The 17210-nt window shown below is 37.7% G+C and overlaps 1 long non-coding RNA gene across 1 annotated transcript in view; it reads left to right on the top strand.

The window, feature by feature from the left end:
* Nucleotides 1-15434, top strand: part of LOC107836270 (uncharacterized) — a 41225-nt gene extending 25791 nt beyond the window's left edge. The window contains exon 2 of the long non-coding RNA XR_001662150.1: nt 14986-15434. This is a non-coding gene — a long non-coding RNA (uncharacterized LOC107836270). The remainder of the gene's footprint in view (nt 1-14985) is intronic.
* The last annotated feature ends 1776 nt before the right edge of the window (nt 15435-17210 follow it).

A 17210-nucleotide genomic window follows, 5' to 3' on the forward strand; every position in this document is an offset into this window, starting at 1 on the left:
ACTGCAATGGAAACACTTTTTTTGTATTAAACAAATCACATGATCAACAACCGGATGTTGCTACTGGCAGAAACCCCAAAGAAGACGACAGGAAGTAGCTGAAAGATGGTGGCGCAAAATGTTTTTGAATTACTTATTGCATGAACAAACTTAATCACGTATGAAATTATTTGCGTTTCTTATTTAATATAATATCACAATTGCAAAATGGTGTTTAGTTGTTTAACATTGGCAGAATATTGACACATATTTCCAATAGAAATGCAGAAACTGACCAAAATCAAGACAGCTGTGGTGAATTATCCGTACCTGTTTTTGTTTTCTTTCTTTTTTAAATAATACGTTTTGTATCCAACGATCGTCTGCCATAGACAGCAGATATACAACGACTTGGAGCGATTTGAAAGGCGGGAAGGTCAGACTGGAGATTGATGGAAATCAATTCTCATTCCTGCTCAGCTTCTCAAACTCAAACTGAAGGAAGACATTTCAGTTTGAAATGAGCCACAAAAGCCCTGCCGCTGCTGGACGTCATCGTTTTCCATTGCAGGTGATTGTCAGAACTGTGCGTGTGCGTGTGTGTGTGTGTGTGTGTGTGTGAGTGAGATAATTCACAAAGCATTTCAGGTCCAGTGTTGCATATTTCATGCACAGCATTACATCATCCCCTCATCTTCACACACTGCTTCTTAAACTTCACTTTCTAATTTTGGAGCTCATGTTCTCCGACTCTCTGCTCTAATGCAGCGGCTTAGATTTCAATTATCTACATGAAAAAAGTTATTGCAGAACGCAGGCTTTTTTAAATCGCAGCCACCCTTCTGGGACAAAAATAGACTGCAGTCGTGTTAAATTATAATGGATTTAATTTGAAGTTTCATAGCCAATCTAAATCTGCCTCAAGGTCATGTGTCAGTCATGAGGCGGCGATAATTTACACTGAGGTGAGATTGACTTTTCAGGACATCAGCTCTCTCAATAAATCAAAACAAATGTCTGAAAACCGTTCTCCACGTAGAAAGAGAAATCAGCTTTATTGACGCATAGTGGAGAAATTTAGGAGAAAAAGAAATGTTTTTCATGGAGCTAAATTTAAAACATAAGGAAGTAAGACTGTATCTGATGCGCTGAAGAAAAACCTCAAGATTTTTCCTAAACTGTTTAACAAAGTGTAAAATATTTATTCATATTCATTTAAATACTGCATGTTATAAGATTAACTATATTCCTACAAAATGTTTTAGTTTCGCCATAATTTAGTTCAGAGATTGCATGTAGAAAATTGTTAGCTTACTAGCTGCAAGCTAGTAGCTAGTAAATCTGCCTCAAGCTAACAGTCTAGCTAACAACATTTTCCTGTTTAAGTGAAGGCTTAATTAGATAGCTTGTAGCACCTAGCTACTAGCTAACAGTTAACTGTTAACTAGTAGCTAACAGTTAACTGTTAGCTAGTAGCTAGCTATTACCTAGCTAACAGCTAGTAGCTTTTAACTAAAACATGCTGAAAATATAGATATAATAAAACTATTTATTAGCCTTTTTTAAATGATGTGAATTTTATTTTTCACACAGTTTGTCTGTCCAAAACATGGCGACAGAAATGGAGAAAACGGCAGATTCAGTTGGTTATTCAACAATAACTGGATATTTTTTTAAATGTTTTCTTCTGTTGAGTATTTATTACCCAATCAGCGTTTACATAATCACACTTTGACTTTTTTGAATTCTGCACCTAAAAACTAACCAAAGTATAAAAAAAACGAAAATTACCACTATAACTAATAAAAACCAGAAGACACTCTAAAAACTAACTAAATGTAACTGAATTAAACAAAAAGTCAGGATGAAATACAAGTATAATGAAAACGGCCAAAATGAGCAGTAGATCTATTTCTACGTTTTTATTTGCTTCATGTATTTTTCATGCTGCCTGTTATAATCAGCTGTGTATCATTCAGGATTTGTCGTTAAAAGCTTTTATTCACTTCATTTTGTCAGCAGCATATTTACTCACTTATCAGCTCCACCATTAAAACCTCGTTTTCTCGGCTCTAACGTTCTGCTAATCACATCATCTCTGATTGGATCCCACATCATCATCACTTGTAAAAGCTCCTGATGTTCAAACTGCTTCATCACGTTATCCGGCCGTTATCGCGTCGCGCTAATGGATGAGTCGCTGCCGGGTTTCAGAACCCTTTCAGAACCGCATTGATCCGCCCAAAGCGTCGGCCCACTTCCTGCGTGTTGGAGGCGTTACGGAGAAACCGGCTGAGAAATGAGAACGTGGGAGAATAAAAGGCCGGAGTACAAACAACATTTTTCTGTTTAAGTGAAAGATACATTTATTTTCTTCCCCACAAAATAAAATTATTTGTTGACAAACACAAAGCAGAATAAATGCAGGACGTTGAAGACTGATGTAACCAACGGAGGAAAATTTCACATCGTGTTAAACCGTCAGCTAACAGAGGTAAAGAAAATCCTCTTGAAAACTAAAAACAACAAAAAGAAGCAGCATCTTTTTGCTCCTTTCCTGCTTTCCATCCATCTGGCTCTAAAATCTGTGGCTATATTAAATAGGGATGTCCAAAATGTGGCGCGTGGGCCATCTGTGGCCCCCTGATTGTTTTGGCCCCTTCAGCAATGTAGCAAATTTGCAATTAATTCACGACTTTTACAGACACATATTTATTCATTTAGGTACAAGAAAAAGTTTTTCTTTATTAAAATGCTTAGAAAAATGACAACAGCCAAAATCCCTACAAACAGCTGCTGTGCAAAATCCTGCCTGGATTGACCATGAATATAAATGTATTTGCTATCATCATGAAAGGCTGATTTATTTCTCTTATGAAACGTAAATATAGATTCATTTGACACAAATTGATTCCTTTACTTCTGATTATTGTTTGAGTTGCAGAGCTGGAGAACATCTGCACTGCAAAAACACCAAATCATACCAAGTATTTTTACTATAGTTTCTTCCTACACAAATCAAAACTAACTTACAAATTTCTCTTCAGCAAGATACACGAGCTTATTTTAGGTAAATAATTCATTAATATTGGTGAAAAAGTTGTTGTTCTGCACATGCATTTACTTGTAGCGAGACGATTTCCCCATATTATAAATGAAATAATCTGCCAATAGAACTGATACTTTTTGATCAATATTAAGGAATTATTTACTTAAAACAGGTCTGACCTTTGATCTGACCTTTGATCTGACCTTTGATCTGACCTTTGATCTGAGGTTTTATCTGCTGTTGGTTCCCATCAGGACAAGCAAACAGGCCGAATCTGGTGCGTTTAAAAATATGAGGTGATAATTTAGTCAGCAGCTTCCTGAGCAGCAACAAGGTATTTCTGGAGAAGCTGGCTGACGGTCTGCAGCTGTGACCTGCTTCTCAAACAGCAGGTGTGTTTCGCTCCACAACAAAACGGGACGAAAAGCTGAGAGGAAACCGTCCAGACGGATCTGATCCACACAAAACTCAACTCTGTCAACTACAGTGAAGTGTCTTTGGTCCAAACGTTAAAAAGAGTAATAATAGGAAAAACCAAATTAATCAGCAGTTAAGCCGGAACAGAATACGGTAGCTGAGTTTCCATGGAGTTAAAGGTTTATCACAATATTTTATATTTTTCTAAGCTAACTTGGCAAACTGACCACTTCTCCTTTTTCAGCTACTTTCTTCTTCTTCTCTCATTTCATAATATTTTCTCATGCTTTAGCTCTTACCTTCATGTTCTCTCTGTGTTCCGTTACCTAGCAACCCCAGCAGAGTTCCACATTGTTACTTAGCAACCCAAGTGTTGCTCCAGCAAGTTTGGTGAGCTGTTTGTTTTACTGCTGTACAATGGCTGCTGGAAAAGACTTGTGTTTTATTGTTCACTTACCGTCCAGAAACCACAGGCTGCATTGTTGTGTAGGAGGCTCCACTAATGCTTTTCATCTCCAGAGGTTCTGGTCCAGTCTGTTGTCCAGATGAAAGCCACGCCCCCTTCCCCCTAAAAGGGGCGTGGCCTTTTGTGGCTCGGTTATAAAGGAAGTAAACTGGGTCAGAAAGCAGAATTTCTTCCTCCACTCAACCTTTTCTAGTTTCTCCAAGTAATTTCTTTTTTCTATTTGAATGAAGATCTGTAACGTCAGAAGAAGCAGCTAGTATTCATGTAGGAGCTGACATGTGAGGCGCCTCTCATCCCGGCTGCAGAGGAGAGGAGAGCTGAACGAAGCAGCGAGTCTCCAGGCGGCGGCGAAGCTCTCATTAAACGCCTGCGAGCCGCAGCCTGTTGGGAGACATGTATGTTTCTCTTTGAAGCTAACAGTGACACCTTCAAAGGTACGGCTCCGCTTTGAAGATTTCCGCCGCTTCTCCTTGTAAGTTGGAATATTTTTATTCATATGAGGAATATACACTTGCTGACTTACATGTGTGTGTTTATGTACTGGTTTTAAGTTTCAGAATGGCCTGTTTTAGCAGAATAAACGGCTCCAGTCCCAAACCTGACCGGTTAGCTTAGCCGCGCTAACCAGTCAGGATACAGGAAGTCCTGCCCACTTCCAGGATGCTGTTAACAGACCAACTTCAAGGCATCATGGTTTGGTTTATTGTTCTGAGTTTTTGTATTCTGAACAAAAATCTGCAAAAACACAAATCATGTTTTTTTGTGAAAACATCCCGGTGCATTTAAAATAAGATAAAACTAACCTAGAAGTAAATTTTCAGCTAGAAATACGAGCTTAAGTCAATGATTCCTTAATATTAATGAAAAGTTCTATTATTTCACTTATAACATGAGAAAATGTTTTAAGTGAAATAAACTACCAATGGAAAAACTTTTTCTTCAAAATTAAGGAAATATTGACTGAAAACAAGCTCATAAATCTGATGAAAAATTACTTTTGATTTAGTTGTGTCTTATTCTAGATGTACTAGGATGTTTTCACTAGAAACTAAACCAAAAATGCTTGATAATCTTTGGTGTTTTTGCAGTGTAGGGAACCCTTAGTCACTGCAAAAACACAAAATGTTATCAAGTACTTGTACAATTTTGTGAAAAAGTTTGTGTGTTTTTTCAGTTTGTGTGTTTTTGCAGTCTGTACAGAAACACCAAATTTCACCAAATATTTCTGGCTTAGTTTCTAAACATCTTAGTGCAATTAAACAAGACAAAACTAACTTTTCAGCAAATTCCCCGACGAGTCGAGGGGTTTAGTCGTTACCTTTTTCTGTTCTGTGTTTCCATCATGTCTGATCATGTGATCGTGTTTCTAATAGTTTTGTTTCGTTTCCAGCAGCAGCAGAACAGAAACGGTTCAGTTGTTCCTTCAGCTGAACAAATAAAACTTAAAATCCGATTCAGTGAAGAGAAAAGCAACAATCAGCTCCAAATTAAGTCAATTAATCACTGGATGTGTTTCCATTCAGCATAAAATTACACAGATTGGAATTCAGAAATACATTTGCTTAATGGAAACACAAGGTAAAAAGGTTTTTGCGTTGGGATGAGGTGGTTTTTCAGTCGTATTGAAATTAGCTTTCAGATGAATCGACGTCTCCTCTGATTGGCTGACAGATGAGCGCTAACGCCGTGGATGAAATGTGAATATATCTCCTGTAACTGTTTGCATCCGTTGCTCCCATGACTTTTAATGACTTCACTGCAAAACACACAGAAATCCTAAAATTATTTTTGTCTAATTTCTGGATAAATATCTTAGAATACTTGAAACAAGACAAAAACTAACTTACAAATAACCTTTTAGAGATTAAAGAGCTTGTTTTAAGTTGTTTTTGAAGGTTGATGCACTGATAGATTATTCCACTTGTAATAAGACATTTTCCCTGTTATAAGTGAAATCATTATTAATGCTGTAAACGTTGTTCAGGTGATAAAAGCCTGACTTTGTAACCATCTTTATGTTCAGGCCTGTAAAAACTGAAGCTGTTTGCTGATCATTCCTCTTTAGGACCAGAGATAAAATCTTCGGTTTTGTTTCTGTTTGATTTGCGTCTCAGTTTAATAAAATGAATCTCCACCATTTTAATGTAACTTAAATGCAATTTGGCATCAAAAACAAAACTCTAATCATCAACATTCAGTTTGCACCTGCTGAAATAACAATGAATTATTATTCAATTCTAAACCACACTCATTAATTTTTTATCATTAATTATGCACCATTAAGCTAATGGATTTTTTCTGAACAACTTACTAACTCTGCTTATTTACATCTCTTCTGTTTAATTTGAATATGCGTAATACGCGTTAATGAATTAATAAGAGGGAGGAGGTGAGAGTGGATCAGATTATGAGGGACGTTTCTCTGCCATTCAGTGAAGCTTGATGATGCAAGGCAGCGAGAGCAGCAATCACACAGCGGCGTTGAGTCATTCCTAACCACATTTCAAGCAGCGATGACTGACAAGAAGCTCCTGCCTGCTTGGATTAAAGAGGAATGTTTCACCCAGCTCCCGGGAGGATTTCAGAATAAAAGCATGGGCCTAATCTCAAGGTTAAATCCCAAATCAGGGTGGAGAACGTTGTGGTCTCAGTTTGTGTGATTCTTCTGTTTTGTGTTAAAACTCCAGTAAGTCAACCGGAAAGTCTTTATGTCACGAAAGCTGGCCCAGTTAGAAGTGTTTCTACTATGTGAAATTCACATTTTACATGTTTTTGTTCTTCTATTTGGATTTCTACGGCTTTTAAAAACAACTGTGACTGTTAACTGTTTTTGACAACAGGTGTGTTTTATTTTTGGTCTCTGGAAACCAAAAACCCTCCCACCTTCAGAAACCTCCACGGTCACACTGGTGACACTGCCAGAGTTGCCTAGCAACTCTGCTGGGGTTGCTAGGTAACAGGCGGAACTCTGCTGGGGTTGCTAGGTAATGGGAAATATGACTTCAGAAGTTTTTGGAGGTTTTTAAAACAGCAAATTTTCTAGACACCAAAAAACAGTGACTTATTACCAAATAATGGCTTAGTGTTTTTAGGTTGTTTTTAGACCCAAATGGAAAAAACAAAAGGTTGAATAATATTTCATCTGTTAAGCAAAAAGGTTTTATTGACAATTTTCGGGAAACATTGAGCCGTCGGCTGGTAAAAAAAGGCTGATTGTTTCACCAAGCAAATCACGATATGGATATGGAAGTTAGATGTTGGTGCTCCTAAAGTTTTGACATCGCCATGGCAACCAGTGGATGACCCAAACTTGTGAATGAATGAGGCCTGAAATCCAGATTAGTGGTTAAATGTCCCTCGCTGGCCGCCGTCTAACGTCTGCATGGAGTTTTTCAGTGTTGGTTTGGTGTTCACAGCTTGGAATAATCGTAAAATGAGCGAGTCTTGTTCCAGCAGCCGTCTGATTCACATTACTTCTGACACCCTGAATTGGTGTATCTTTTATTTGATGCTGAGCTGGAGCTCAACCAGCAACGGATCTGAACTCTGCTGCTCAAGGATGCGTTTCATTTGGAAAGCGAGCGCCGGGATGCTGAATATTTTAGAGTCTGTTGGCAGAAATTTCACTTTACTTTCTGCAGTCGGCATTAGAGATTCTGCATATGTTTTTATGAATGCTTTTAGGGACAAATTTAAGGCCTGTTTATCTGACATTTAAAAAAGAAAAACAGCATAAAAACACAACATGTTTCATAGCAGGCAAAACGACTCACTGAATCTCAACAGTGCATCGTAAAACAGACCATGCTCAGTTATTTTTTCCACTTTTGTCGTATTTATCATGTATAATAAAACTGGAATATATATATATATATATATATATATATATATATATTTACCCTTTTCAAACAGCAATAACAGAAAAAAACATCGTAGTTAAAATCTCAGAAAAACCACAAACTGATCCTTTTAGTCAGATCAGCTGAAGATCAAATTGGATTTTAGTTTTTATCGTTACTGAGTGAGAAGGTCGTCACCTGGAGAAAAAGAAAAGTTGACCTTTGACCTGAATGTGACGTTATGAACAAGAGATGATCTCACAATCTGAAAAAGTTCAGAAATGATTCATCCTGGTGTCGTTCCTTCCATACTAACGCTTCGTCACGTCTCACATTTAATTTCATTTTCTGGATCTTGATAAAAAAAAAAAATTAATAAAACGTAGTGGAGGGACTTGATTAAAATGTGTAATCTTGTTAATTGGAGGCTCTGTAATTAATTGCATGTTCATCAAACTATATTTTGACAAAATAAGCAACATTTTCTAATTAAAGACATTTTTTGCTGCTAAATTATTGAACAAATGAGTTCAACAACAAATATATTTACTGTTTTTAAATTATTAGGTTATGAAACCATCAGTTTGGTGCCTCTTCAGATTAAAAGTGTTTCAGGAACCTGATGGAACTAGCTAGCTGCTACATGTTTAGCATTGAGATGCTATTTTTAGCTGCTAGGCTAACTCCCTTTAGCACAACTTGAACGCAGCAATAGTCTTTTCTAGTGTTGCACCAGATTGTTTTTTGATGGAAAAATTAACCATAGAGCCAAAAGAAGCTTTTTGCTATTAGTGAATGTAGTTTGTGCGTCAGATTTACAGGTGTATCGGAAACGTGCGAATGCAATGGTTCCAGCCAGGAAAACTGATTAAAAAGTTTTAAGAGATTAAAATCTCTGTTGATAATTAATAAACAGAGATTTTAATGTGTTAATTAATGTGTTAAACTTCCAGCCCTAATAAAAAATTATTTACTTATTTATGAAGCCCTTTATGTCTGTAAATTGTTCATTCTACTACAGAGACATATGATCAGAAACTGAAGTGAAGTTATTATGTTCACTGTGTATAAATGTGTTTTTTCTTCAGATTTATTTCCACAATTTGATTAGTGATTTGATTAGTTTAATCATAATACCCTTGGTATCAAGGGTATTATAATTGGTATCAAGGGTATTATGATTAACTGAAACTAATCAAATCACAAAAACTGAAATAGAAAAAACATTTTCATTAACTGAAATAAATAAAAACAGTAATTTATGTGGAACAAAGTATAATTAACTGTGACTATATTGTTTATTCATAACACTAATTAAAACATACTTAAGCTGCAATGGATATGTCTATAATTGATCTTTTTTTGATTTCCCCCCCATCACCAGCAGTTTACGTCAGATGTGGACAAATTACGCTGCTCCACAAAATGTCTACAGCAAAAGTTGGGAGAAAACACCAGTCAGTTGGTTGTTCAACAATAATTTAACTTTTTGTAAGTGTATAATCACAATACATTGACCTGTTGAATTTTGCACCTAAAAACTTAACACCTGAAAATTGCCTGTATATCCAGTAAAAACTAGGCTAAAGCACTATATTTAACCAATAATGAGTAATAAAAACTAGTAAACGCTCTGAAACTAAATGAATTGGACAAAAAGTCACAATAAAATAAATTAAGCTCAAATGAAAAACCCAAAACTATTATAAGCCTGATCTCAATCTGCTTCTTTTCTGAATCATTTTGACTCAAGATTTACCCAAAATCCATTTAGCGCCACTTTCATTCTGTCTTCTTCTTTTTCTAAAAACTCATTTAAAATTATTCTTTAAAACAAAGAAACGTCGTGATGGGAACAAACGTTCCTCTGAAACTAAACCGACAGCTTTTCCAAATCGAGCGCAGAGTTTCGTCATCCAGTCTCCGTGGAAACGAGCGTAACTCCCATCAGATCCCATCTGAAACCGGCACAAAGGCTCAGGTTTCAGCAAAGAGCTGAAATGAGACGGGATGAGACGTGTCAGGCCGGCGCTCCCGCCCCCGCCGCTGAATTAGCATTAGCATAATGGTTTTTTAACGCCGCCACGGGCCCGGGGGGCACTGGCGGCCCGCCGCCATTAGTGGCTGGCTGGCGGACGGCCAGCTCACCTTTCGGTCCAACGGCGCACAGAAGGGTCATTAACTTTTCATGCTGAAAGCAATCTTTAAAAAAAATAAATTAAAAAAAAAAAAAATCAACCGAAGGGGCAGAAAAAACTCTAAATGTTTCCAGTTCTGCCAAATATGGTCATTTCCTAAAAGGTAAATTTAACGGGCTGCCAGGCATGACTTAAAACATACTACAGATAAATATGCTGGCACAGCAGAAGTAAATTAATTATTTAACAAAGTAATTTATGTAAAGAGCCAAACAATCACATTTTCATGGACATATGGAGCAGGAACTGGTTTTAGCTAGCTGCAAGCAAACAGAATCAGTTTGTAAAAAATATTCACTGCAAAAACACAAAATATTACCAAGAACTGCTGGTCTAGTTTCTAGAGAAAATAAACTTAAAATAAGACAAAACTAGCTTACAAGTAACTTTCCAGGAATAAATAGAAGCCTGTTTTAGATCAATAATTCACTAATACCAATCTAAAACAATTTTAACATGGAAACAATGTCTTTTTATCTTTGAAATCATTTTGATTTGGAACAAAAGTTGCAACATTTATTTCCATTTCCAGCTGCTGTGATTTTCAAACCAACCAAACCCTTTGGGAAACCTGTTCCCCTCCTGCCCTGTGGGGGCGCTGTGCCAAGAACCGCTGAAGGAAACAACATGAAAACCTCTGAGCGCAACTTCCTTCTTCATGAAATGTAAACAGAAATGGAGTAGAGTCAGATTTGGCATGAAAAAAGTCAGAAAGTTTGAAATTAACCTCAGAAATTTTCTATAAAAAATGGGAAATTTTCTGAACTCCAAAAGTCAAAAATTAGCAAGAAAAAAGTCAGAAAATTTCAGATTAATCTCTAGAAAAAAACTTGGAAATTTCTGAGTTCCAAAAATAATAAATGTTCAACCTTTTTTTCTGAATTTCTGAAGTTTTTCTTGCAAAGTTTTGACTTTTCAAGCTCAGAAATTTCCTTGTTTTTTCTAGAAAATGTCTGAGATTAAATTCAGTTTTCTGGCTGAAATTTTCTTCTTCTTTTTCTCTGTCTGCAATCCACCATCAAAATTACCTAAAGACCTAAAAACCGCCTTTGTGTTTGTTTGTTGTTTTTGCACAACAAAACAGAGTTTCAGAAATCAGTGAAACTCTGAAAACCAGAATCCATCTCAGCTTCGGGTTTTCCATGATTATTCAAACCTGAGACTCATTTACAATCTGAGAAGTGAAATGTTTCTACCAGACTGGCTGAAAAATGTTGAAATCTGAATCTGGGAACATGTGAAATATTTAGCCGGAGAGCATGTGGATCCTGTTTTTCACATGAGCTGGCTCAGGCAGTCAGCTTGTTGTGCTGCTGCTTCATCTGATGTTCCTCACATCAGACAGACTCTCCCTTCCTCTCTGGCTGGCTGCAGCTCCAAATGTCTTAACTCTGCTGCTGTTTGCCTGAAGGCTCCTGTTTCTCTCCTGTCCCTCCACCACGTTACACAGCAGTGTGTGGGTGTGTGTGTGTGTCTCCATTATGAGATGGGAAAAGTTCTCCAATCAGGCAGCAAACACATTTGTATTTGCCAGAGTGTATTGATAAAACATATTAACAAACTGTTAAAATATTCATAAATATCTGTCCCTGCATTCGATGAGTTCTCTTTAAAATTAAATCATTCTGAATATCTTTTTTAATTTTGATCAATCCGTTCAGGATTTTTGCCATTGTTTTGGTGAAACTGTATTTTTGTTCTTCCATTTGTGTTTCTTCTGCGTAGAAAAAAGTCCAGCTATTTTCTTTGGCAATAAGTTCATATTTATTGGTGTTTGGAAAACGAGCCTTTTCAAAAACCTCCCAATTGTTGAGTCACTTTCTGCCGTTACCTAGCAACCCTGGGTTGGTTCCATCCATTACCTAGCAACCCCGGGAGAGTTCCACCTGTTACCTAGCAACCCCAGTTGAGTTCCAACTCATTTGGCCACCTGGTTTTATTGCCGCTGTACAATGGCTGCTGGAAAAGTTTTTTGTTGTTGGCTAACCGTCCAGAAACCATTTGCTGCATTCTCATTGATTGCACAGGAGGCTCCACTTCTGCTTTTCAAAGACGTAAAGCCATATGTTTGTATAATTGCTCATCTGTTTGCAGCCATTCACAGGTGGGATTGTAAACGTTGATCTTATTTGGATTTAAGCTCATTCTGTAGGGAAAACTCATCACTGAAGGATTTTTGTGCAGAACATGTAATGAAGGTGTTTTGTTTAACTCTTTATCGTAGGTAACCTTATGTCTATTCCTCAGACACAGAGACGAATATTATTTTTGTGAACTACAATCCCAAACAGAATAACGTTTTGCGACTCTAAATGTTGAGAGGAGAAATGTATCCTTGTCTCGGGTTTTATGGAGGAACATGTCAGCAGCAGTAATTTGCTGCTAACCAAGGTCAGTCCACTGACAGATGACAGAACTCGTCTTTACAGGTCAGAACCCCCTGAAGTTCTCTTTCATTCTGAGCTATGTAGCATATTACAATTTTAGGTCGACGCAATGAAGCTTGCTGCTCTTAAAATATGCGTAGTGACAGAGGACAAAACAGCCCAAAGGCTTCACCTTGTAAAGAGCCGCTCCGCTTTACTTGTGGTTGTTGTGTTGGCGGGTGTATGTTTCATATATATTCATATGCTTTGGATAAAAGCTGGGTGCTGTCTGAGACGTGTTGGTTTTATGTATCATTAAATTCCTCCTGACAGCTGCAGAAACTTCAGCTTCCTCCTGACCGCTCCACACTTTTCAAAAACAACAGCTCCCCAGAAGGCTCTCCCCCAGCGCCGCTCTGCAGCCGCCGCTTCCCTTCCTGCCTTTCATCCTGTGTGGACCTTGAAAGTTAACACTTATTTTTAGCCTTCTTTTTGCAGAGGTGCCATTCCCAATACATAATGAGGGCCGGGTGCTCATTACCGTAACTGGGAGATAGTGAACTGTCACGAACGGCTGAGACAAATGTAGAGCAGACCCCCACCGTCTCCCAAATGAAAATAATTACACTCCAGAGCCCCCTCACCTTGTTCTCATTACTCACTGGCTGCAAGGTTCCACAGAGACACCGACACCGGGTTTGTGAAAGAAAAGACCCGCCGCAGCACCGGCAGAGCTGGTGCTGCTTCCTTTGTTTACAGGTTGGAAAAAGAGAAGATTTGAAGTAGAAAAACCAAAAACTGAACTTAAATGTGTGTGTGAGGAGAGACAGCAGTTTGCCCAAGAGATGAAAAAGATCTGAACGGGTTCCGGAAGCTCCAGCCGGGCTGCAACGATAGAGATTATTCTGATGATTAATCAGATATAACTGATCATTGTTTCAGGTATCCATTATTCTATAGTTTATTTTGTCGATTAATAAATTAATCGGTTCTGGATTCAGCAAACCCTTATTTTAGTTAGCGATTATTCTAATGATTAATCGATTGATTGAATAGGACTGCACTATAAATTATTCTATTGATTATTCTAATCATCAACTAACAATTGTTTTATTTATTATAATCGATTGATCAGATTGGGTTGGAAGTAGCAGAACATCAACAAAGTTTCTGAACATTTGTACGGAAACGCAGCGGCTGTGTAACCGGACCGATGGTTGGATTTCTTTGAGGTTTTTTAGGACATGGTGGGAATTGCAGCTCTGCACATAAACCGAGTTGCATTAATAAGTTGCACCTCTTTTTCATTTGCCTTTAAGATTCAACATGGAAAGGAAGCAGATTGATCTTCAGTCAGGAAACGGTTTGCAAATACGACACGTTTTTATCAACAGTTGTTGGTTAAGCCATGGAAGCTCGTCGGTTTCATGTGTAATATAATATATTTACACTTTTACTCTGTGTGGAGTGAAACTGCCTGTGGGAGAAATCCCCAACATCCAGTTAGTGGTGAGAGAAAGAGAAGATGTTGGAGGAAGTTTCATCCTGCGGCGGTTTCTCCTTACGCAGCTTCATGACTGTAAATTAATAAAGGAAAACACTGAAGAGAGAAAAATAGACCAACAAATTTAGATCTCTACTTTGCAGACTCCATTTCTTCCACAGCCATCAAAGTGAGACATTTGGTGTCGTGATTACAGTGACAAAGGTCGACGCATTAAAAACGCTCCGTGTCTTTAAACGGCAGACAGGAAGTGAGTCGGTCCTCAGAATGTAAAAAACATTAAAACCTCTTGTGGCGAAAAGCCTTTGTGTCCTCCTCTGTCATCAGGAAATGATTTATTCTGAGTGAGAACACGGCTCTCAGCGTGAAGACTCATGACTTATTTAGTAAAGCAGCCATTGATTATTGATTGCAGACCTTTTGTTCTCTTAGCGTCAGAACTTCAAATGCAGAGCAGGAATCAGCCTCTTTGGGAGATTTCCTGGTAATTGTTGGATGAATTTCTCCCTGAAGCAAATTCGTAACATTGAGATGTAATTCAGAGAAAGAATCCTGGCAAGGCCGTCTCTAAACTTATTTAGCTGTAAAGAAAAACAGATTTAATATCCAGAATTTGTTTAATAAAAGTTTGGAAGAGAAGCTACAAGTTGACCTCAAACTTCTTTAGAATAAGATCATTTTAAGAGTTTATGTTGGATTATTGTAGGAACCAAAAACTCGAAATTCATTTGACTAAAAAGTGTTTTTTTACTGTACTGTTAATTCATTATTTTAACAATCTCTTTTTTGGGGTGTTGGTGTAGAAGAGGCCACATGTCTGTAATGTTCCTAGTGTTGTTAGTGGTGTAACAGCAGAAGACGTGAAAAAGCTCAGATTAAATTTAACATTTTTTGTGTGTAAACAGGTATTTGCTCTGCAGCAAAGACACAAGGAGGAAGTTAGAAACAGTTCAGTTTATTTATATTGCACTAATTCACAACAAGTGTCGTCTTGAGGCAGTTTACTAAAAAAAGAAGAAATCAGAACTAGATCAGCAGAGCTGCTCCAGTTTGTTTCCACCATAAATCAGGAGAATTGGTGAGAAAACGTGTAGAAAGTAAGTTTCTGTTGGCTTGTCTACAGGAAGCGCCTGCTGTGAGCATTTATGGACCAACTTCTGTCTGCAGGGAGCAGCGTCTTCCTGCACGCCTGGAACCATGGATCAAAAATTTAAAGCAAATCTGTCCAGCGGTTCCTGAGCCTCGCCGCTGCCAGCCGAACAGAGGAACCTGCCAACCCGGCTGAAAACATTCAGCAGGTAAAATTCTTTTTTGGTCCAAACAAAACAGAAGAAAGCTGCGTTGCTTGCGGGCAGATTGACCGGCTTGGACAATGGATGAGCAGCCAGCTGGAGGAAGAGAGAGGAAGTCTTCCCTGCAGCCACGGCGCCTCGGGTTTCTGTCCTGATCCAGATTAATTGGCCAGACGGGTCAAAATGACTGACCAGCGCTGGGAAGCAGCAGCGCCGGCCTCATTTTCCGTTCCGCTAAGTTCATGCATTAAGAGGCTTTTCATGGCTGCTACGTGTACGTAGCTAAACAGAGCAAATGTGAAGGTCAATAAAATGAGTAAAATCCTGAAATTTCCTGTAATAAAACCAGTCAGGTGGAGCTGAAGCTCAGTTAAAATGATGTTACATCACGGAGAATTATAGACTCAAATCAAGGACATGGCAACCTTGATCAGGACAAGGAACTCCAAATTTATGGCCCGAGTTTCTCTGCAGATTCTACAGAACGTATTAAAGCGCTGTTATGGAATTACAGAAAATAATACAACCATCTACGTCTGAAATGATTAATCGGATTGAATCAAATAATAGCCAACTAAATCCGTAATCGATTAATCATTCACTGGAGCATACAGAGTCAAAAATGGCCATTTGCTGAAAACAGCAACATAATCAGAGCAGCAATTAAGCCAAAACTGTTCAAAATATACCAACATTTTACATTTCAAATATAATATATTTCATAATTTTAGCCTCACCTGGTTCAGACTCACTAAAGGAAGGCAACTATTACTTTTAAAATGATTATTTCTTATGTAATAAAGGAATCAATTCATTAATTTACATCTTTTAATGTATTTATACTATTGTATAAAAAGGCGCAAATGATTAAATGAAATCCAAACCAATTCTTTCATCAGAATAATCGATTAATCATCAGAATAATCGATTAATCATCAGAATAATTAAAATAATAATGAGTTGCAGCCCTAACCTAAGACACTCAGTTCTGCTGAAACATATTATTCTCCTGTTCAGCATTTATTCCCTCGATTTCCCCTGAACTGCATTGAAAATGTAAACTTTGATGGAAGTAGAACCTAAAGCCTGGAGCGCAGCGACCTGGAGGAGTGAGCGAACCTGATGATGCCCGAGAGCCGACATGAGAACATGCAGGAAACAGAAATATACTGGAAGCTGACAGATACGTCAGGCTGCCTCCTTCCTGTATACGGGAATCTTTTTTTACAGCCGAGGACTCAGGATTTCTTCTTCCTCACAGTCGGATCTGTGTACATTTCTTTCACATGATGTAAAGACAGAACAACAGCGAGGAAAGCTAAGCTAACATAAACCCAGCAGGTGGCTAGAGAGTGGTACAAAAGTCACGACTCATTTATTGGATCTAAAAGAGAATATATGGAGAAATGAAAACATTAGGGTGATGACAAAGAGGCTTTCCAACTGAACAGACTCGGAGCTTTTCACTAAATATTTGAGCTGCAGCTAACGATTAATTTAGTAATCAATTATTCTGGTGATTAATCGGTTAATCGGTTAAGAAATTGGCACATTCTGCAGATTTTTCATGTCAGCTTTTTATATAAGAAATACATTAAAAATGCAAATAAATAATTTTAAAAATAATAAACATTTTGTTGCCTAAAATTCAATAACATTTTAGTGAATATTTGATCATTTTTAGCAGAGAATGCAGGTGAAGCTAAAGCTGCCACTTTTATCTTAAATGGAAAATATTTATGTTTTCACAGTTTTGGCTTAATTATTGCTTTCAGCGTCGTTCTTTCAGAAAATGGTATTTTTGATGCAGGCCTAAAATTGATTAATAATTTAAAATTGATTGAAAATTGTGCAATCAATCTTAGCTCTTTTTCCAGGTGATCGTTTTCTGCTTACTTTAAGTACAACAGACATCTAAACTCATTTAAAAGTTTCATCTGCAGCTTCTTTCCCCTGTTTCTGGTTCTTCCTGGATGAAATCTTCCGTGTTTCACTGCAAAGAGTCTCACAATCTGAGCACAAAAACTGTCAAACCCACTTTCAGGTGTGATATTTACCTCTGGAGATTTGACGAGATCCTGACAAAATGAGATCTGCATT

The sequence above is a fragment of the Poecilia formosa genome, unplaced genomic scaffold (assembly GCF_000485575.1).
Source record: "Poecilia formosa unplaced genomic scaffold, Poecilia_formosa-5.1.2 Scaffold47, whole genome shotgun sequence".
Classification (NCBI taxonomy): Eukaryota; Metazoa; Chordata; class Actinopteri; order Cyprinodontiformes; family Poeciliidae; genus Poecilia; species Poecilia formosa.